Source organism: Populus trichocarpa, chromosome 19 (assembly GCF_000002775.5).
Source record: "Populus trichocarpa isolate Nisqually-1 chromosome 19, P.trichocarpa_v4.1, whole genome shotgun sequence".
NCBI classification, from domain to species: Eukaryota; Viridiplantae; Streptophyta; class Magnoliopsida; order Malpighiales; family Salicaceae; genus Populus; species Populus trichocarpa.
This window is the reverse complement of record NC_037303.2, coordinates 14,713,674-14,736,838: the sequence shown is the minus strand read 5'-3', so window position 1 is coordinate 14,736,838 and position 23,165 is coordinate 14,713,674. Positions and strand designations below refer to the sequence as shown.

The 23,165-nt window shown below is 36.9% G+C and overlaps 1 protein-coding gene and 1 pseudogene across 4 annotated transcripts in view; both read left to right on the top strand.

Annotated features, from left to right (window-relative positions):
• The window catches only part of LOC18108650 (probable leucine-rich repeat receptor-like protein kinase At1g35710), an 80,196-nt gene that overhangs the window by 24,017 nt on the left and 33,014 nt on the right, over nucleotides 1-23,165 (top strand). The gene's annotated exons all lie outside the window — the stretch shown is intronic.
• On the top strand, nucleotides 1,343-2,525 carry LOC7458847 (fasciclin-like arabinogalactan protein 12; annotated as a pseudogene).

Genomic DNA, 23,165 nt, shown 5'->3' with positions numbered 1-23,165 from the left:
AAGGTAAGGATGTATATTTGTGGAAGCTCTCGCTGCAATATATCTGCAAGTTGCTTTTCTGCGTAACAACAGCTAAAGGTCACCGCATTAGCTTTCTCTACATCATGAGCTCTGAAACTTCATTTTGATATGCTTGGTTTTTCCTTGACTAACTGAATATTTTGCTATTGCAATTGCAATGGCCGACTTGTTGTCAACTTGAATTCTAGTTGCTACATGCTGTTGCTGCCCCATATCTTGGACAAGTTTCCTTAACCGTATGGCTGGATTCATAGTTGCTGCTGAAGTTATGCACTCTGCTTCTCCAGTGGATTGTGCCACGGTTCTTGCTTCTTGGTCACCGAAGAAAGTGCACCTGAACCGATATCGAACACAACCTGTTGTGCTCTTCATATCATCGACTGAACCAGCCCAATCACTATCAGAGTAGTCAATTTTCTATAGCCAGTAGCTTCAAACAACACTCCAAAATCAGTCATTCCCCTCACTGGGCCGCATGGATAGTCTTGAAGGAATGTCTATGGACTGATGGTAAAGAACAAAGCCCAAAACAATATTTGGGATGGGCAGAGTGATTGACTTGACAAAAAGACCCATAATTACAGCTTTCAATTTCACAGCTGAATCATGCTCAAATTTTGCTATATAGGCCTATATATGTAATGGTCAGCAGGTCTGGAAGACATCTAGACCCAAAAGGTGCTATTCAGGTTAGATTTGTAATTTTTCCTTTTTATTTTTAAATTTTCTAGTTTTTTAAATATTTTTATTGCATTTTTTTTTTATTTTCAGGTTTTCTAGTTTAGAAAGGTAACAAAATTTGAAATTTGCGTGTTGATCCTATGCAGTTGCTGTCTTTCTTTTGTTGTTTATGTCTGCGTCGATATCTTAGGACTCTCTTTGTTTCCCTAAAAAGTCAGCTTACTCGAAGATTGCATAAACCTTGAAAGACGGCTTGCCACAAACATCAAATAAAGTACATAATAAGGTAAGTGTATCTTGATCATGTCATGTCAAGTGGTGGTATGGGTGAGATTTGATTTCTGGACGTGTGAATTTGGAAAGTAGTCTATCGAAATCTGTCATGGATTCAAGGATGCGACTCTTTTAAGCTCAAGGAGCTAGATCAAAGCTATTAAAGATGAATCAGTTGAGATTTCATGTCAAACTCCTCTGCCATTACAGATGATTTGTTTTGATGTTCAGAAGTCTATGCTCAAATGTTCTGCCAGAGATGATTCAGAATTATAATTTTGACAATCATAGATATCTTCATTTGCTGGCACACCCACTTGAAATCCACTTTTTATAATCTATTTTTTTTCCCTGCATTTCCAAGAAAATTAGTTGTTGCAGCATTGTTGAACTTGCCTCTCCATTGATACCCTCCACCTTTCGGAAAAAGATGAGATACTAGCTACCTAATTGTATAACTAAAATTGTACATTGCACCTAGCTTGATCCTCTGCCAACAACTATAAAACCTGACTCTGTCCCTTCTTTACACATCAAACACTTTTCTAACTAAGATCAAGCTCAATTTACATTAACATTTTTGTATCATTTCTAGCATATAGCCCAAAAACATAAACATGAAGCAACAGTCAATCTCATTTTTTTATTTTCCTTCTTTTCCTCCAATGCACCTATACCTTTGCCCAGTCACCAGCTGCAGCCCCAGCGCACGCACCAGCAGTGGTTGTGACACAACCTCCAGCAGCAACCCCAGCACAGGCAGCTGCACCGCATGGCATCACCAACGTAACCAAAATCCTTGAGAAGGCTGGCCACTTCACGATCTTTATCCGCCTTTTGAGATCCACCCAAGAGGAAACCACTTGTTCTCCGCGCTAAATGATTCAAGCACTGGTTTAACCATCTTTGCACCAACGGATAGCGCATTTTCGGAACTCAAATCAGGAACTCTCAACACTCTAAGTGATGGAGACAAGTCTGAGTTAGTGAAGTTCCACGTAATTCCAACATTCCTCTCTACTTCCCAGTTGCAGACTGTAAGTAACCCTCTAGGTACATGGGCTAGAACAGGCAGTAGGTTACCACTTAATGTGACAAGTTATCCAAACTCAGTGAACATAACCACAGGACTTACCAATACAAGTTTATCTGGCACCGTATACACAGACAACCAGCTTGCCATTTATAAGATTGAAAAGGTTCTTCTCCCTAAGGACATTTTTGCTTCTCATGCTCCAGCTCCAGCACCAGTGGCACCTGCACCAGAAAAACCTGCAAAGGCGGTTCCTGCGGCTAATGTTGAGAGTCCTGTGGCTCCTGTGGATATATCCAGTGCAGTTTGGTTTATGCATAATAATGTGGTGGGATTCATGGAGTCTGTTGAATAATTATGAATTTATTTCCAGTTTTTATTATTTAATTTTTGACATTGTGATTAAGATTGAATTTGAGTTTTTATTTATTTTCTTGGTCAAATTGGAACAAATTTATGTATGTGAAAGCATTTGATTATGGATAATTATTCATTAATCTTCTTGATTAGGTACTAATCACTGCCCATTAATCTTGATTTAGTAAATTTCATTTTTTACTCTCATCTAATCATTTCCTAGCTTTTGGTTAGTAAATGTTGGCTGGATTTCTGGGAAATCTAGTTGTTCAGGATGTAATTTTTGCTTGCAAGATGTTAGCATCTGTTTCTTGAGCATAGCTGGTTCTGGAGGATGTTTTTAGGATTAGTTCCTCTGAGGATAGTTCATCTGATGGAGAGCAAAGGGGAGGTGAGCTAAGAGGGGTGAGCACGGGGCAAAATATCATGATAGTAGAGGAGAGAAAAGATGCAGGAAAGCTGAAGAAAAGAAGCAAGCAAGGTTAGAAGAAAGAGAGAAAGCGAAGAAAGGAGAATGCAAGAGTCTTGAGGCAACGTAGGAAGCTGAGGGATGAGATAATGTCAGAGATAATTTGAGATAATAATCCATTGAGAATCGTTTACCAAAACTCTTGTCTGAAAAATTAGGCGTTGATCATAGGAAAAGAGATGTTCTGTTTAAGCCATTTTGTGACTGTTTTCTTGGTAACCTTACATTCTGGGTAGAGCCATGATCATGCTCTATCTTTTATAACTATTTTCTGGCGCACCCAAATTTTGTTTAGTAGCATCTTTTAGTTCCTTTTCAATGCTCTTTCTCTCCCTCTGGAGCCTATTAATTTTTCTTTATTGGAAAGAATCTTTGTTAATGAAGGGTAATGATTTGGATGCTGTAAAATTATGTTTAGATGCATTTTAAAAATATGTTTGACATAAAAAATTAAATTAATGCTTTTTTTTTGGTGCTGTTAAAAATTAAAAGATATAACTTTTTTTATTTTAATATATTTTTAAATAAAATTACTTTTAAAAAACAGTATCCACCCATAACGTTTAGGTAAAATTTCTCCCTTGTCAAGGGAAGGTCTTATTGGAGTCATAACCCTCGTGCCAATGGCTTGGAAACTAGTCATTGTTAAAGTACGGTTATTTACAATATTTATAACAAGGTTCGATTACATATTTTATTATAAAATATATATTTAAGTTTACAAACTTTCACGCTCTTATCACTCAATTCTGCTCATATATTTTTTAGCAAGTATTAATAAACCCTTATTTTCACACACACATATACGATTATGGGTTGCACATTGGATTATTACATTATTTATATTCTTTTGTTAAATGTAACAACTAAGGAAAAATGAATAGTATATAATTCAAAAAATTAAAAATAAAAAAAGCAAAAAAATGATAATAAAATAAATAAATAAAAATATAGATAAGTTTGGTTTCGTAGCCTCCCTAACCTAAGCAATTAAGTCCGAAAGGGTGTCTTAATACCAAATACCCTAAAGTCAACTGACTTGAGAGCTATTGACCCAAATTTTATTACATGAGTTGAGGAGAAAAGCTTAAGGGAATCAAGCATTGCACTATCTACGTATTAATATCTGCAACCCGAGTTACTAAGCTCGAAGGGGGTCTCAACACCTAATGTCCTAAGACCAACTGGTCTGGGAGTCATTAGCCTAAAACTCGTTACATGGGTTAAGGATGCATTATGTTATATTTTCATAATAATAATAATAATAATAATAATCACAACCCAATGAAGTTAACCTAAGAAAAACATTAGAACAAAATTTTGTTTTCTTTCAAGAAAAGCCCTCTAGCTATGTTTTGATATATTGAGCACAAAAGAAAGGTTTATTAATATCTTGATTAAGAAGTATATAGCAGATATATAAATTTAATGAGAGTTTGTTTATTTGAATAGATCAATAGCAAGTTAAATGATGAATGCTTTGCTTTTTTGATTTTGCAAATTGTTTTTCTTCTTTAACGCTTTAATTACCAGGGATGAGTAATAAGTTGGTTTGGGGGAGTGATAAATACTTAAAAGTGCATTCTCACTAAGACTTTATATCATCATACTGCACTTCTAATATCATTAAATTCCATAACGTAATTAAGCATGTTTTATAATAACGAGTATGATAATATATGTCGCACGTGTGCGACATCGCGGCGAAAAAAATCCACTCTCATATAGTGTATTCTATCTATTTGGCAAATATGGAGAGACAAGAAATTCTTGTCTTTTATTAGTGGAAAAATGGAATGGAAGTCGCCACCTAGTATTTGGTCACTAGGAACCCTAACTGGTCTTAGAGATCGGGTACGGAGACTGGTTGCGAAAAAGGAAGGTATTAACACCCCAAATACATTCTATCTAAGGTAAGTTGCATTATTTTATTGTCTAATAAAATCTAAGGTCTTGTCGTGTTTTCTAGTTGTTGGTCCGTCTATGGTTTAAGAAAAGTCTTTCTCGGTAAGGAGATCCTTATCTTATCGGGTAAAACCAAATCGTTCTAACGTCAACAAAAGAATTTAATATCCAGAATACATCTTACGTATAATGTCGTAACCCAAGATACTAAAAGAAATTTTTTTTTTTGGAATTTTTGAAATATTGGCCTAGTTCTTGTGACTTTAATAAACTGGCCAAAATGCATGTTAATACATATTTTTGAATTTTTGTTGAATGGAAATATGATATGATTTTTTTTCTTTGAGATACTTGGTCGTATGCTTGAAAAAAAAACATTTTTTTCAATGTTTTGACAGAAACTGGGTATTTTAATACTGGATTTGTATCTTTACGGTATAAAAATACAAACCAATACTAAGCAAGATTCAGTAGAAAAATCTGCGGAAAATCACAGATATTTTTTTGAAATAATTTTGGAAGAAAATTTCGTTCTTTATTTTTATTTTTTTTAGAACGGGCCGGACCCGACTCAGAAAAGAAACTGGGCCGAGATCTACCCAAAAAAATACAAACTATCTCCTATTGGGCTGGACTCAGCCCAACCACATGGACTAGGCTGATAATCCATCCCGGACTGGTTACTGTGCCCATGCACAGTAACCAGCCCAAATACAATGACCCGGTTTCTGTGCTCATGCATAGTGTTGCTACCCAATTTTTGACCCATGTTTTGATAAATTTTCAGAAAAAATCCAAAAATAGCGAAAAACATTGAAAATCCAAAAAAATACATTTTTAATACATTTGCATCGTTTTTAGCATTTTTAGCATCGTCTCAAAAGAATTTAAATTTTCAAAGACATTTGGAACGCGTTCAACTTTTAACGCGTTATTTTTAAAATCATTGATTTTCTTCATTGAGTCGACGTTGATATTGCTCGTTTCCAAAAAATACAAAAAAATTAAGAAAAATCAAATTTACAAAAAAGAAAGAAAGTTGAGGGACCAATTTTGAGATCCATGCAACATTTTACCTATAAATACTGGTCCACAACTCAAACAAAGGAAGGGGGGGCAATTTTGACAACATCATAAAAAAATACAAAAAAACCTAACCCTAAACCCATCTTTTTTTTTTCAAGAGGAGCCGCCCCCCACGTTTTTGGTTTTCCTCTTCAGCCGGTTCCCCATCTTTTTCTCCTGGCCGGCCAAAGACTTCCTCTCCCCCCACAAACCAAGCCACCGCAGCTCTCCTTTTCCTTCCTTCTCCCACACCGCCGGTCATCTCCCATAGCCGGCCACTTCCCCTCCATTCATCAACACAAAGCAGCCGTCTCCCTTCACTGCCTCCACACTGATCCCCTCTCTCCCTCTCGGCCGCTCACTCTTCTCCAGCCAGAACCGCCGCTGGAACCTTCCCTTCTCTCGGCCGACCACCGTTCTTCCCTCTCTCGGCCGACCCAGCTCCAGCAGCGAGACCCACGAACAACAGTCTTGAAGGAAGACCATCAACGCCGGCCTCCAGCAAGCACCCCAACAGCAGCAGCGTCTCCTCATCACAGCGGCGCCGTCTCCAGCTCCTCCCCCCAGCGGTGGCAGCAACAGCAGCATCGCCCACAGGCGCGGAGCAGTCCGCCTTCTCCCTCCGGTGGCGCCTGCAGATCCAGCCTCTTCTCCTCCACCGCGACAAACGAACACCAGCAGCAGCGCCGTCCTTCTTCCCTCTCTCGGCCGACCCAGCCGTTCCTCAGCTCCACCACCAGATCTGCCATCGGCAGAAGGAGCAGCCACCAGGAGGAAGCCGATTACGATCCAAAGTTGAGGAGCACTGACCGGAGGAAACAGATCTAAAACAGAACAAACTAAAACAGACTTGCTTGTTGCGTTTTTGGGTGTTTTGCAGGTGACGGTGATCTTCACCGCCGGCGAGGAAAAGAAGAGGGGAAGAAGTCGATCCAGACCCCTCCTGTTGCTTTTTTTTCTTGCGGCGGCGCGTGAACCCACGCGCCGCCAGTGACGGTGGCGCGTGGAGAAGACGCGCCGCCACTGTTCCCGTGCACTGTTCCTGCATATTCCAGAAGCCTTTGGATGTTTTAGGGGCTGTTTTGTAATTTTAGAATTGTTTAATGTAATTTTTGTTTAATGTAATATTTGTTTAGTTTTAAGTTTTTTTGGAATTTGCATTTTGTAAACATGGAAGCAAAAAAAGAAAAGAAAGAGAAAAGAAAAAAAATACAGTAAAGAAAAAAATACAGTGAAGGTGTATGTGTGAGTTTGTAGTTTTTTGTTATGGATGTTTTTTTATTTAGGATAAAATTGCAAAGATTAAAGAAGAATTTAATATTTTGATTTGCTCACGGATAAAGAATTATGAACTTACATGTAAGTTGTATTTCTAAATTCGATGAAAGAACAGAATTGTTAAAACTTCTTTAGCACATCAAAGACACGAAGCAGCTTACCTCAGGTAGGGTGCGTTAGGGGTGCTAATACCTTCCCTAACCACAACCTGTCCCTTACCCTTGAATCTCTGATAAGACCAGTACCCGGGTTTCCTAGTAGCCTTCAATAAATTACTAGGTGGCGACTCCAACGAACCAATTCTAGCAAAACGCAACAAAGATAAAATCGCCAGCCGACGCCGCGCGGGGTTTTTCCGACGTGCGACACATAGTAAAAGGCAAGGGCGGAGCCTTGTACAAGGCTCAAGTGGGCTGTAGCCTAGGTAACAAATAATGTTTTGCCCAGTAAAAATAATGATTTGTGAGGCTTTCTAAACACAAAATTATACAAAGGAGAGGAGTACAGACAAAAGTACAGACACAGTAATATAATTGCAACCGGTGGAAAATAATTGTTTTTGTACGTAATTAATTGTAAAATATGTTTTGTTTTATTAGGGGTGTTTGTGTTTGTGTTTGTGGTTGTGGTAGCGGTTGTTTTTAAAGTACTTTTTACTTGAAAATATATCAAAATAATATTTTTTTTTATTTTTAAAAATCAGTTTTGATATCAGCACATCAAAACGATCTGAAAACGCCAAAAAAATTAATTTGAAGCAAATTTTTTTTTAAAAAATATTTTTGAAACCCAAAAATAAACTAACTATATATCACTAAAGAGTGTCGAAACATGAAAAATTTGGGTTAAAAAAATAATAATTGCGATCAATTATGTTTTGTAGGGCATACACATTTATATTAATTAATCGTCCCAAGTTATTTTTCTCAAAATTAACAACCATTATCAATCTTATTAGTGTTTCTCCCAAACGTTATACCAAGTTACATTATGCTCAGGCTATAGAAATTGCACATATGGTAGTTACCGAAGAACGTGAGACTGGTAGAGTGGCTAATCAAATCGGTAATTTACATTGAAGTGGAACTACTCACTGGAGCTCTCATTTTGATTCTATTTGCAGCTTAATAGATATGTATGGTGCAACTATTACTGTGCTTGAAAGTATGGTTCAAGAAGGATCTTCTAACTCTATATGTGGAGAAGCTGGTGGTTGTTTGATTGTGATGAAATCTTTTGAATTTATATTCATCTTATATTTGATACATAAAATAATAGAGATTACTGATTTACTTTGTCGAGTTTTGCAGCAAAAATCTCTTAACATCTTAAATGCAATGGATCTTGTATCAACTACTAAAGCATTGCTTCGAACTTTGAGAGATGTCGGATTTGATCTTCTTCTTGCAAATGTGCAATCTGTTTGCACAAAATATAAGATTGACATACCACATATGAATGCTTCGTATAAAAAGGCTACAGGTCATTCATATCAACAACAAGGTTCAGTGACAATTTACCAGCGTTATCATTATGATATATTTAACTCAACAATAGATTTTCAGTTGGAAGAATTAAATTTTAGATTCAGTAATGGGATAGTGGAACATGTTAAAATTGTGCTTCGCAATAAAATGAAAGAGGAGTTCTTAGTAGATTCTTTGATGATTTACATTGAACGAGAGCTTGTTGAAGATATTGATTCGGATTCGATCATAGATGAATTATATTCTACAAAACATCGAAGGGTGCAACTTTGACAGTATGATTTATTTTTATTTTGAATTTTAAGTACTTTAAATTTTATTTTTTATATATTTTGTGTTATGTATTTGAATTAAAACTTTACTGTTAACCTAGCAAATTTATATATCCGAGTGAATGATTGATCTTAAAAAATAATTTATATGCACTTATATCATAGCCCAGGATAGGAAAAATTCCTGGCTCCGCCCTTGGTAACAGGGTAATTATTTTTCCTTGCTTGTAGAAACGTGCACAGTGCACGTTCTGAATGCAGAAGATGAAATGGGAAACAAAAACAAGGGGAGGAGAATTACCTGGAATGGAGGCTTTGTCGTTCACGGTGCTGGTAGCTCACGATGGCGTTGGTGTTGCGGTAGCCGGCTATGGTGGCAGACGTTGGTTCTCTTTCTTCTCTCCTTTGCTTCGGTGTGTTGTCTTCTTCCTCTGTTTTTTGTTTCCCCTGTCAACAGTGTTCTTGCCTCTTTGCAGTGGCTTTGTGAAGGTGTTGCTGGTGGCGGTTAAGAGGAAGACTGGCGATGGTACGTGGAGGACGCTGCTTCGGTTTCTCTGTATTTTCTTTTTCTTCCTCCTGCCTTCTACTCGTGCTTCTCTCTGCTTTTTGTTTTTTTCATCTGTTCTTTGTTCACTTTCCTCTTTCTCTTTCTCTCTTAGCTTTTCTTTCTTTTACCTATTCTCCCTTGTTCCCCTCTCTTAGTTTGTTTCTCCTCTGTTCCACTCTCCTTTCTCTTCCTTTTTTTTTGGTGTGGGGATCCAAAAATGGATAACAACAATATAAGATAACTTTAATTTATGATAAATGTTCATTTTAAATACAGACATATCTCACAATTCAAAGAATTGATTAATGTGATTAACTATTGAAAGTGAAAAGACAAAGAAAAAGCTAAGAGATGCTGGTTTAAATAGGAACATCATTCCGTAATTGGGTCATATCTGAAGTTGTAGACCTTGAATTGAGGTCTAGTTTTTTTTTTTATGGAAAGCTAAGATATAGACCTACAACTTTTATAAAAAATCCAAGACTCATTTTAATATATTTTTAGATAAAAATTATTTTTAATAAACACCACACAACAAAACTTCAAGCAAGAACTAGCTAGGTAAAATGTCTCCCTTGTTAAGGGAAGGTCCCGTTAAGCCCATTTGAAAACGCGGGCCAACCCGTGTTTTTAAAAAAATATTTTTAAAAAAAAATTAATTTTTTTATATGTTTTGGATCGTTTTGATGTGCTGATTTCAAAAAAAAAATTTTAAAAATAAAAAAAATTTATTTTAATATATTTCAATATAAAAAACATCTTAAAAAATAATCACAACTACACTCTCATTCAAGTCTTCAAGACATAACCCCCGTGCCATAGTACTTTTAGTTCTCTGCAGCCTAGATTTTACCACCGCAGCAGATAGGATATTCGCATCAACTCCAGCTTTCCCTCATTGAGTCACTTTGAAGTCTGAACAACAATCTAAGTCTGTACAAGATCCGACTAAACTTCAGAAAATGGAATGATAGGAACTTGACCAGGCTCATTGAAGTACCATACTTGTTTGACTTGATCCTGTGGTTGTCACGTGCGGTGATTCTTAACCTCTATTATTTTTATATTTTAAAAATATTTTTAAAAAATTTATTTATTTTATTTATTTATTTATTTTAAATTAATATTTTTTAGTGTTTATAGATGTTTTAATATGCTAACATCAAAAATAATTTTTTAAAATAAAAAATATTATTTTAATATATTTCTAAACAAAGATAGAATATTAGCATCAACTCCAGCTTTCCCTCGTTGAGTCACTTTGAAGTCTGAACAACAATCTAAGTCTGTACAAGATCCGACTAAACTTCAGAAAATGGAATGATAGGAACTTGACCAGGCTCATTGAAGTACCATACTTGTTTGACTTGATCCTGTGGTTGTCACGTGCGGTGATTCTTAAGCTCTATTATTTTTATATTTTAAAAATATTTTAAAAAATTTATTTATTTTATTTATTTGTTTTAAATTAATATTTTTTAGTGTTTACAGATATTTTAATATGCTAACATCAAAAATAATTTTTTAAAATAAAAAATATTATTTTAATATATTTCTAAACAAAAACTAGTATAAAATACATTCTCAATCACAAACAGTTTCTCAAATTCTTTCTCAAACAGTTTCTCAAATTCTTTGTCAAAGGTGGCCCTCCACTATCTTTTCAGTGGGAAATTTGGTGAGTCTTTCACATACACTTTTCCATTATTTTTCAGTGGAAAATATGGAAAGGGGGAAGAAATTATTGAAGAACTGGAAATTACAAAGTGATACACCCACGAGTGTGTCTCACGATCAATTACATTATCTCCTATTGAATATATAGATCTAGAAGTGATCAAACTGTTTAAAAAAACTTTCGAAATTAAAGTTTCATTCATAGAATTCTTTGCTTTTTATTACCCTTTTTTTACTTTTGAAATATATAGATCTATGTTAATTGCTTTTTAGGTTGTTCACGAGGCTACTAATGCCCCAACAGCAATAGGTATAACAACCAGCATAGATTTGATTTTCATGGTGTTTATTTTTCTGCCCCTACAGACTGTCAGCAGACCAGATGGTCTGCTGGTTCTGGGCAATGACCTCCTTATCGGTCTTTTAAGCAGATCATCAAGTGTCAACTTTGCTTCTTTTTTGGCCATACCACCCCCAATATGCTCAGTTTCACAGTAGTAGCCATCAGCCTTCTGCTTATCTTACAGTTGGTTCCGTTTCTGCATATAGTTGATTCTCGGATGCTGGTGCGAACCAGCACGTTATTAAAGTGATACACCCACAAGTTAGTCTCACGTAAATTACAATATCTCCCATTGAATATATAGATCTAGAAGTGATCAAATTGTTTAAAAAAACTTTCGAAATTAAAGTTTCTTTCATAGAATTCTTTGCTTTTTATTACCCTTTATTTACTTTCATATTCAATTGGTCATAAAGAAGCTATGTTCTCTATGATCCCTCAATACTTTCATAGTGATTAACGTTCTCTATCAATCTCATCTCCTCATCTCCCGTTGGAAATAGTTTATCTATTTCATTTTTCTGTATACTTGTCAAGCACGAGAATTTGAAGAAAAAGCAAAAGTGAGACGACTTGAAATTGTAGAGACCTCCATAGTATACACAAGGCAGTGTGCATGCATGTGAACGTAGGACTTTCAAGTTAATGTCGCAAACAATGATATGGAAAGGGGAAAAAAAGTTGAGTTGGAATTTTATCAGAAAGTAGACAACCGTGACGTCAAGCACGAGAGCAATCATAGTTTTAAATTTTTAAATCAGAATAATATTTTGAATCGTTATGTATATTATGGATATGTTAATTGTCCATAATTATTCAGAAAAAAATAAAGTTCATTTATTCACTGTTACTCATTTATTTAATAAGTAAAAAAATGAGAAATTATTCATCTTCTCCATTCATTTAAGACTAAAATTCTCTAATGTGTCCCATAATTATTCAGAAAAAAATAAAGTTCATTTATTCACTGTTACTCATTTATTTAATAAGTAAAAAAATGAGAAATTATTCATCTTCTCCATTCATTTAAGACTAAAATTCTCTAATGTGTCTCTACAATTGTACTTGTTCTCAATCTTTCTCTAAGTTTATGATCATTCTCCAATTTATTTTTTTGTACTAATTTTTCATCCAAACTATTGTAAATACTCTGACTTAAGAGACTCTAAATTGTATTGGAAATAGCTTTGAAAATAAATAATCATTCCCTATGATTTTAAATCTATTTGTAATTTGATCCTTTCTCCATTTCATGGTCCTTTTCAATTTATTTTATTTCCTTATATGAAATAGTAAAAGGAAAAAAAAAAGATAAGATGGAAAAATTAATGAGAAAAGGAGGATATTTTCTAGAACAAAAAAAATTCAATCAAGCATATTATTTTGAATAATATAAATCATATCTTGGGACTTCACTTAATAACTTGAGCTATTAGGTTAATATGGTTATTTGACATGGTATCAGAGCCTTGATAACCAAGCGGTCATGAGTTCGAATCTCACCATCCTCATTTATTTGATAAAAAATCAAGCACAAGGTATTGTGAGTGTCGCACGTGTGCGGCGTCGCGGCGATCGCCCAACCACCCTCAATCATCAGGTGTGGTATGTCTATCTTGGCAAATATGGGAAGACAAGGAATTCTTGTCTTTTATCAGTGGAAAAAAATGGAATGGGAGTCGCCACCTAGTATTCTGGTCACCAGGAACCCTAACTAGTCTCGGAGATCGGGTACGAAAACTGGTTGCGTAAAGGGAAGGTATTAGCACACCAAATACGTCCTACCTAAGGTAAGCTGCATTGTTTTATTGTTTGATAAAAAAAATCTAAGGTCTTGTCATGTTGGTCCGTCTATTGTTCAAGAAAAAGCTCTCCTCAGTAAGGAGGTTCTTATATTATGGGGTAAAAACCTAACCGGTCTAATGTCTATAAAAGAAATACATTTTTAATATCAGGAATACGTTTTACGTTTAAATTTGTAATCCCGGATATTAAAACAAAACAAAATATTTTTTTTGATTTTTTTGAAATATTGGCCAAGTTCTCATGACTTTAATAAACTGGTTATTAAAGCCAAAATGCATGCTAAAATAATATTTGTTTTTTTTAGTTTTGTTTGTTGTATAAAAAATACATTATGACTTTTAGTTTTCAGAGACTTGGCCGTATGCATGAAAACAAAAATATTTTTTTTGAAAACCGGGTATTTTAATATCGGATTCGTATCTGTATGATATAAAAATACAGACTGATCTTAATGAAAATGGCGTAGAAAAATCCGTGGGAAAATCACAATTTCAAAAAAATGTGTGTGTCTATATATATATAAACACACATAAAAAAAAATAAAAATAAAATGAACTAGGCTGGACTCAGCCCAGCCGCGTGGGCTGGGCTGATGTTCCAGCCCATAGCAAAAAAAAGGGCTTGACTCAGCCCAGCCGCGTGGGCTGGGCTGATGTTCCAGCCCACAGCAACCATGACGCACAGTAACCAGTTAATTAATTAGCCGGTTACTGTGCGCATGCACAGTAACCGGCTAATTATTTCTTCTTGCATGCAGAACGTGCATAGTGCACGTTCTGCAGGCAAGAAGGTGAATAACGACCGACGACTATGAGGGGGAGAAGGATTACCTGAGGCGATGATCTCGGATGGCTGAGCTGACGGTGATGCTGGTGACTGTTCTCGGTGGCGCTTCGGTGGCGGTGACTGGGAAGCCTGATGACAGCGGCGGTGCTTCCTCTCCGCGACGTAGAGACACCAGTCTGTGTCTTCTCCCCTCTACCGGTTTGCTTCTTCTGTCCCCTTTTCTTTCTTCTCCCCGTCTGTCTCTCTCGGTCTCCCTGTCAATATCCCTACTGTTTCGGTCCCTTCTCTCTTAACACTATCGGTCTCTCTCTCTCTCTCGGTCCCCCTTCCTGTTTTCTGCAGTTTTTTTTCCTCGGGTCACTATTTATAGGGGCAGGGGGAGCGGGGTTGACCCTGCCCCGTCCAATCGCTGCCCATGCATGGGGCGCACGTCTCCTGCTCTGGCACGACGCCGGCAGAGGTGCCAATGGAGGCGTCGCTTGCGGGGCACGACTGCTCTGGCACCTCATCATGAGGCAGGTAGCGTCCGGTTTTAGCTTTAACAGAGCACGTGGTATAGTTGCTGCTACAGTGTTTGCTTTGTAATGTAGAGAGTCCTGTGTCTCCTCTTTATTGTTTTTCTGAGTTGGGTTGGACTCATGATGGAGTCTGTTGAATAATTATGAATTTATTTTTAATCCAGTTTTTATTATTTAATTTTTGACGTTGTGATTAGCATTGAATTTGAGTTTTTATTTATTTTCTTGGTCAAATTGGAACAAATTTATGTATGTGGAAGCATTTGATTATGGATAATTATTCATTAATCTTCTTGATTAGGTACTAATCACTGCCCATTAATCTTGATTTAGTAAATTTCATTTTTAACTCTCATCTAATTGGTTTCCTAGCTTTTGGTTAGAAAATGCTGGCTGGGTTTCTGGGAAATCTTGTTGTTCAGGGCTGTAATTTTTGCTTGCAAGGTGTTAGCATCTGTTTCTTGAGCATAGCTGGTTCTGGAGGATGTTTTTAGGATTAGTTCCTCTGAGGATAGTTCATCTGATGGAGAGCAAAGGGGAGGTCAGCTAAGAGGGGTGAGCATGGGGCAAACTATCATGATAGTAGAGGAGAGAAAAGATGCAGGAAAGCTGAAGAAAAGAAGCAAGCAAGGTTAGAAGAAAGAGAGAAAGCAAAGATAGGAGAATGCAAGTGTCTTTGGGGAACGTGGGAAGCTGAGGGATGAGATAATGTCAGAGATAATTTCAGATAATAATCCATTGAGAATCGTTTACCAAAACTCTTAACCTATTTAAAGCTCTTAAGTTATTCAATCCACCTGTCTGAAAAATTAGGCGTTGATCATATGAAAACAGATGTTCTGTTTAAGCCAATTTGTGACTGTTTTCTTGGTACCCTTACATTCTAGGTAGAGCCATTATCATGCTCTATCTTTTATAACTATTTTCTGGCGCACCCAAATTTGTTTTAGTAGCATCTTTAGTACCTTTTCAATGCTATTTCTCTCCCTCTGGAGCCTCTTAATTTTTCTTTATTGGAAAGAATCTTTGTTAATGAAGGGTAGTCATTCGGATGCCGTAAAACTGTGTTTAAATATATTTTAAAAATATATTTGACAAAAAAAAATTAAATTAGTGCTTTTTTTTAGTGTTGTTAAAAATAATAAAAAAATATATTTTTATTTTTATATATTTTAGTTGAGAATAATTAGGAGGCTTAACCTAGTGGTTAGCCAACCCTTTCTATATATATATGTAGGGCAATATACAATAGTAATGGCGGAGGTTACCACACAAGAATATGACTACAATATTTTCTATATACAATATTTCATATATAAATACATTCTATAATATGCCCCCTCAAGCTGAGGGTAGGGGATCAACCTGAAGCTTGAAACGAAAAGCAGTAAACAAAGCAGTAGGAAGTGGCTTAGTGAAAACAACTGCAAGTTGATCCTGAGAGGAAATAAAACGAATCTGAATCTCCTTATTTACAACTCTATCTCGGACAAAATGATAATCAACCTCAACATGTTCTGTGCGAGCATGAAAAACAGGATTCGTAGACAAATAAGTGGCACCAAGGTTATCACACCAGATGATAGGAGCAGAAATAGATGGAATCCGACGATCTGTTAATAAATATTGAAACCAGATAACCTCAGTAGTGCCATCGACTAAGGCTTTGTACTCAACTTCAATAGAAGTCGGCGTACGTTGCTTACCTAATTTCCAAGAAATCGGCGTCTGATCAAAGAACACAAGATAACCACTAGTAGATTTTCGATCATCAACACTGTCTGCCCAATCTGCATTTGTAAAGCCATGTAAGGCAAAGGAAGAACTACGAGTAATATGTAGGCCATGGGATGTTGTACCCTTAAGATAACGCAATATGTGTTTAACAGCAGCACAATGAGAATCTGTAGGAGCATGCATAAACTGACAGACTCTGTTAACAGCAAAGCAAATATCTGGGCGTGTAAAAGTGAGATATTGAAGAGCACCTATAATTTGACGAAAGCATGTAGCATTAGAAAACAAGGGATCTGGCAGTACGGTAGCTTTGGATGTAGAGATAGGAGTATCAACAGGTTTGTAAGATAACATACCAGCCCGAGTGAGGATGTCAAGTGTATATTTATGTTGTCGGAGCATAAGACCTATACCAGTAGGCGTAACCTCAATACCCAAAAAATAATGAACAGAACCCAAGTTGCGAAGCTTAAATTCTGAGCTCAATAGCTGGACGAGGCGTTGAAGCAGAAGAGAGTTGCTACCCGTAAGCAGAATATCATCAACATAGACCAGAAGATAAAAAATATCAACACCAATAGAGAAGATAAATAATGAGGTATCCACCTTAGAGGCATGGAAACCAATAGATAGCAGGAAGTCATTCAAACGAGTGTACCAAGCCCGCGGAGCCTGTTTTAAACCAAATAGAGACTTATGCAATCGACACACATGAGAGGGGAGAGCAGAGTCAACACAACCTGGAGGTTGTTTCATATAGACCTCCTCATCAAGAACACCATTGAGGAAGGCATTGTGGATATCAAGCTGATGAATTTTCCAATCACATGACACGACAATGGAGAATAATAATCTGACGGTCGCCTGTTTGATAATAGGACTAAAGGTTTCAGAGTAATCAATACCTTCTTGCTGAGTGAAATCTCTAGTAACAAGATGCGCCTTATACCTCTCAATGCTGCCATTAGATCTGCGTTTAATCTTGTACACCAACCGACTACCAACAACATTCATCGAAGGGTGAAACGATACTAAGGTCCAAGTTCTATTGGCATGTAAGGCCTGAATTTCCTCGCACATAGCACGATGCCACGCCTCATACCTGTTAGCATCATTAAAAACAAGAGGCTCATGAGTAGGAAGAGAAACTACCCGGCTGGAGGAGGCAGCAGAGGCGGTGGCAGTTGCTGTCTTGGGTTGTCAAGGACGGAGACCATGGGATGTTGATGAGCAGCTGGGCGCGGAGACGGAGAGCCAGCACCTCAAAGTTTCTAGAGAGGATATGAGGATAGGTCTACACAGAGCTACAGGCAGGCTGGAGAGGCGATGGAGGGACTGGACTAGGCAGTAGACACCGGCGAAGCTGCTGCAAAATTGGGTTGTTCTGTAGCGGCAGACCTGAAGGCAAGAGCAGGTGGCGATGGGGAACCTGTTCCTGCATAATGATCATTTGAACAACAAGCATCTGGTGACAGTATAGCAGGGCTGGATGAGGGTGAAGCTGAGGTAGAGGCTGTGGGCAAGGTGGGGGTCTGTTGGGGTGCAGCAGAGGGCATAACAGGGGTGCTATTTGGGCCAGTTGGTACAGTGGTAGGCTGAAAGAATTGGGGAGGATGCAAAGGTGGAAGGTATGTATATTATGTGGAGGGTACTAGGGTATGGGTTATCTGGTCAGAATTCGCAAAAGGAAAGACATTTTTATGAAAACAAACATGACGAGAGACATAAATTCGATAAGAAGCTAAATCAAGACAACGATAACCAAGATGAGATGAGCTATATCCTAAGAACACACATGGTGAAGAATGGAAATCCAATTTGTGAGCATGGTATGGACGCAAGAAAGGAAAACAAAGACACCTAAAAGTACGTAGAAAATTATAATCAGGAGTATGACGAAACAGACACTCAAATAGAGATTTATTTTGAAGAACAAGAGTAGGCATGTGATTAACAAGATAAACCGATGATTCAAAAGCATAGTTCTAAAATCACAATGGTGCACTACATTGGCCTAAAAGAGTGAGGCCAGTTTCAACAATATGTCGATGACGACGCTCAACGGTGCCATTTTGTTCATGAGTATGAGGAAAGATTAACCGATGATGAATACCAATGGTCTGAAAGAATTTATTTAACTTACGATATTCATCGCCCCAATCAGTTTGAACATATTTAATTTTAAGTGAAAACTGACGTTCAACAAGTGTTTGAAAACATTAAAAGGTGGAAAACACATCAGATTTGGCCACTAGCGGATAATACCATATATGTTTTATATGCACATCAACAAATATAACAAAATAATGGAAGCCATCAGAAGAAAACATAGGGGCAGGACCCCAAACATCACTAAATATTAAATCAAGTGGGGCAGTAGTTTTGTGACCCATAGGTCGCAACGACAGACGCGACGACTTGCCTAAAGGACAAGCTTGACACTGAGCAAGAGAACGTCTAGAGGTACATATAACTTTATTATTGGAAACTAACAGATATAAAATACGAGGGGTTGGATGACCCAAACGACGATGCCACAGGTCGGCAGTCGCGGAGATGTAAGGAGACCAAAAAGCTTGAGGAACTGACATGACAGAAGACACAGAGAGGACATAAAGACCATCAATGCTCTGACCGGAAAGGAGAAATTCCTTGGTGATGAGATCCTTGACATAAAACATAGAAGCGTAAAATTCAAAATAAACATGATTATCACGATATAATTTCTGAACAGATAACAACGGTTTGGTAATATATGGCACATGAAGAACATTAGATAATGTAAAGATGCGTTTTGGGGAATGCAACGTAGTATGTCCAATATGTGATATGTCAAGGCCCTTACCGTCACTAACATGCAAATGATCATTACCAAGATAGGTTGCAGAATCGGTCAGAGTTGCAAGATCAGGTGTGCCATGTTGATTCGCGCCGGTGTCAGGGAACCAAGTCGCAGCAGAAACATTCCCAACAACAAGGTGAGTAGAAGGCTGCTGTGAACTGCTACGAAACTGGGGACAATGTGGAGCTGTATGACCGAAGGTGGAGCACAATTGGCAGCGGACATGCTGCTGTCCAGACCACTGGGCAACCCCTGTGTTGCTCCTGTTTTGCTGCCAATTGGTTAGTCTCTAGTCGGCAGCAGAGTGACCCCTGGGCTAGTTGTTATGGCGGTTGTTGTGGGGGTGCCAGTTGCCATGAGAATGACCCCTATTACGGCTGAAATTTGGGCTATGATGAGACATAGCAAGGTGAGTAGAGGGCTGTGGTGTTGGCAGCAGTGGTGGCTGCTGCGGCAGAGAAGAAGACAATAGAGAGGGAGCGGCATCCATGGAATGAAATGAGTTCTTGTGCAGAAATTCATAGGTAAGAAGGTGGTTGTGAAGATTAACATATGACAGCGGTTCTGCCTTGGTTATAAGACTCATTACCAAGTCTTTGAACTCACCACGAAACACATAGAGATTGAAGTCTTCAAGAGACATGGGGCAACCAACAGCAGCCAATTTGTGAAACCCGAGAACAAATTATACAAAAAAAAGAGGGGGGGTTTATAATAATTTAAATTTTGTTATAATACAAAAATAATGTAACTACAAAAAATAATGATGATGATGATAGAATTTATTAGTTTTGGAAAAAAAATGGCTTAATTAAGAAAAAGGGAGAAAGATGGGGCCAAAATGGAATTAAGAAGAAATGAGACTATAAATACCCCATTCATTCTCTCTCTCATGGCCGGCTGGATGACATCAAGAAGAAGGGGGATTTCAGATTTTTCCTTCATCAAACCTGTTGTTACCCATTTTTTGGTTCCCACACAAAAAATGAAAAAATACAAAAAAAAATATATAAAATATTCGGAAGAAATCCAAAAAATAATAGGAGCGAGAAAAGGATGCTGAAATGCCCATAAAATGGCTAGAAATTCGTAGAGGAGATTTAAAAATATAAAAATTGAAATTCGACAGTATATTTTTAACTGGTGAGAGCACTGTTGACAAGGAAAATTCAATTTGAGGAAGAAAAGTCCAAAATCAGATGTTTATGGACTCAATTAAATTTTATCTAAGGTTTAATTGAATTGATGGAGGGTTTGATTGCAAGAAAAATTGATTTTAAAGTCAATTTAGACTTTTATTGGAAGAAATTAAAGTTCTGGGGTCCAATTATAATTTTGAAGAGTTGATTGGTCAAATCAGTGGCTTAATTACATAATTATTGAAGTTTGATGGCCAATTAGGAACTTAATTGAAACAATCCGAAACCAAGAACTAAATTGGAAAAGGCGCTAAAATCAAGGGATCCAGTTATAATTTTTTCGGGGGCTTGATTACAAAATTGCAAAAAATTCAATGACCAAATCAGAAGTATCCATTTGAATTTTGAAACGGCACCGTTTCTTGGAGCACTATTCATTGTTTTCTTAAAAGCAAACGGTTGAGCAGTAAAGGCAGGGGAGACATTTAGCAGCGACAGTGGAGCCGCTTCAATCAGGAGGCACGTCTCGCGGCTGACATCCCTCGCCACCGTGATGCACGCTAGCCGTTACCAAAAAATGCCTGCATCCTCTGGCTATAAAAGCCAGAGGAGGAACCGAACGTCAAAGGAGGGGAAAAAAAGAAAAAAACAGGGGAAACAAATGTGAGAGAGGGTGAAGAATTGTTTGAGATACAAAGAAGGTGAAGAACAAAAAAACAGAAAGGAGGATGGGGAAAACACAGGAGGGAGATTGTAACAGTCCGACTGTACGACTCAATCAATGTTAAAAGATCCCAACATATCCTCTTTATTTGAGGGTGAATTTTTTTTTATTTCCAAAAATTCGGCAGAGTTTCGTTTGCATTTAGGACATCCCAAGTTATCGACTACTATCAATTTACTCAATCAACCCATCATCACAAGGTCCCATAATTCCGGACCTTATATCAAACCTCATAATTCCACACAATATATATATCCTACGAGTAAGATCAATATGAACATAGTCCAAACATCATATCATAAAATTTAAAAGAAAAGGAATACTAACATGCAAAGAAAGTATTTGCAACATAATAAGTGTTCCTAAATATTTCAAAAGGGTTAGTTACAAGATAACTAAAATACTAAATGCTAAGCTGAACTTTTATAAATACATCAAGGTTTACACAAAAGTATACTACATAAACACGTTAATTCCCTTTTGTTTAAGTTAAATATTTACATAAACTTCACAAAGTAGAGTCCTAAACTAATGATCTTCCTGGATGTTTGATGGACCTGTTACATAAATAAATATACTATTATGTTGATAAAGATTATATGTATGATCATGTAATAAATACGAATGAAGTATTAACTTTCTATCGAACCATAAGAATTCTAACAGAGAACTTATATTTTTCTTGTAAATCTTTTAAACCCAATTAACACTCATTTGTATATTCTTAATTGAATAATCTTATTTACTTGCATGAACTGGGTGACCTTGCAAGGTCTAATCTTGTAATCCATTTCCCGGCAATCCTATCACAGATGCCATTAGCCGAAGCAAATCTTGTAGTTCATATCCCGACAATCCTATCACAGATGCCATTAGCCGAAGCTAATCTTGTAAATCATCTCCCGGTAATCCTATCGCGGATGCCATTAGCCGAAGCTAATCTTGTATTTACGCTAGATTTTATTTACATTGAACACGACATTTATTGTAATTGCATTCACCAGAAGAATTTTAAATTATATAAGTGCAAATAGGAGGAAAATCACGCACCTGCTTCGCCTGTCTCGCGACCTCCCCTAACAAAAGATCCAATCCTAGTTGCTCCTCCTGAATCACAAGGAAGTTTTTTGGTTATGATTCCTTCAAGCCAATATTATATAGAATTCATATTCATCCATTACTCATATGTTACTTTCTATGCATGTTCATTTCCTCATAATAACATACATACATATATCATGTATATTTTCAGAGTTAGTATCTCAATATGTAAGTGTTCGTATGACTCAATTCTTTTATATTCTTATTTATAGTATTCACATGAAAGTCTACTGTTACTGTCCAATTTCCAACTGTTACTGTACAATTTCCAACTGTTACTGTCTAATTTTGAACTATTACTGTCCAATTTCCAACTGTTACTGTCTGACTTTGAACCGTTACTGTCTGACTTTGAACTGTTACTGTCCAATTTCCAACTGTTACTGTCTGACTTTGAACTGTTACTGTCCAATTTCCAACTGTTACTGTCTGAACACTCGTCAGATTTTTAACTATATCTAAAGTTCTAAAACTCCATTTTAAGTGAGATTGATCTCGTTATAAAGCTAAGACACGAGGCTACCAGTTCTCTGAAGGAAGGAGAACCCAGTTCTACCTCCAAGATAGTCAAAATTGCTCATCAACTAATCAGTCCTACTGCCTTACATAATCAGTCACGACTCAGTTTCAGTTGGTAACCCATAACTGGAGTTCTACATCTCCAAATTGAGCAAGACCAGTTTTCTTGGTTAACTAACATTCAAATCTACAATTTTTATGAGGAATCCAATCTTAATTCCCTCATCCTCCTATCCGAAATCTCACCAAAAGTCAGGAGACAAGTCTGTCCAGATTTGTCTCCCCCCCCCTCACACAATACTTTCATAAACTACATACCACACACATGAATTAACTTAATCTCAACAATAAGTACTTTTTCCCTAATTTATGTCTAAGAACCCTAACCTATGATTCAATATCAAGGCATCAATTCTTTATCGAATTTAAAAATGATTTTTTTTTAAGATCATGTTTAGAATACCTTACCCGGTACAAATTAAGATCTTGATCTTCAACCAGTTGAAGATTTTCAACTCCCTCCTTTCTTTTCTTCTTGTTCAATTTCTTGGTAATCCTTTGCTCTCAAGTGTTTATCCTATCTAT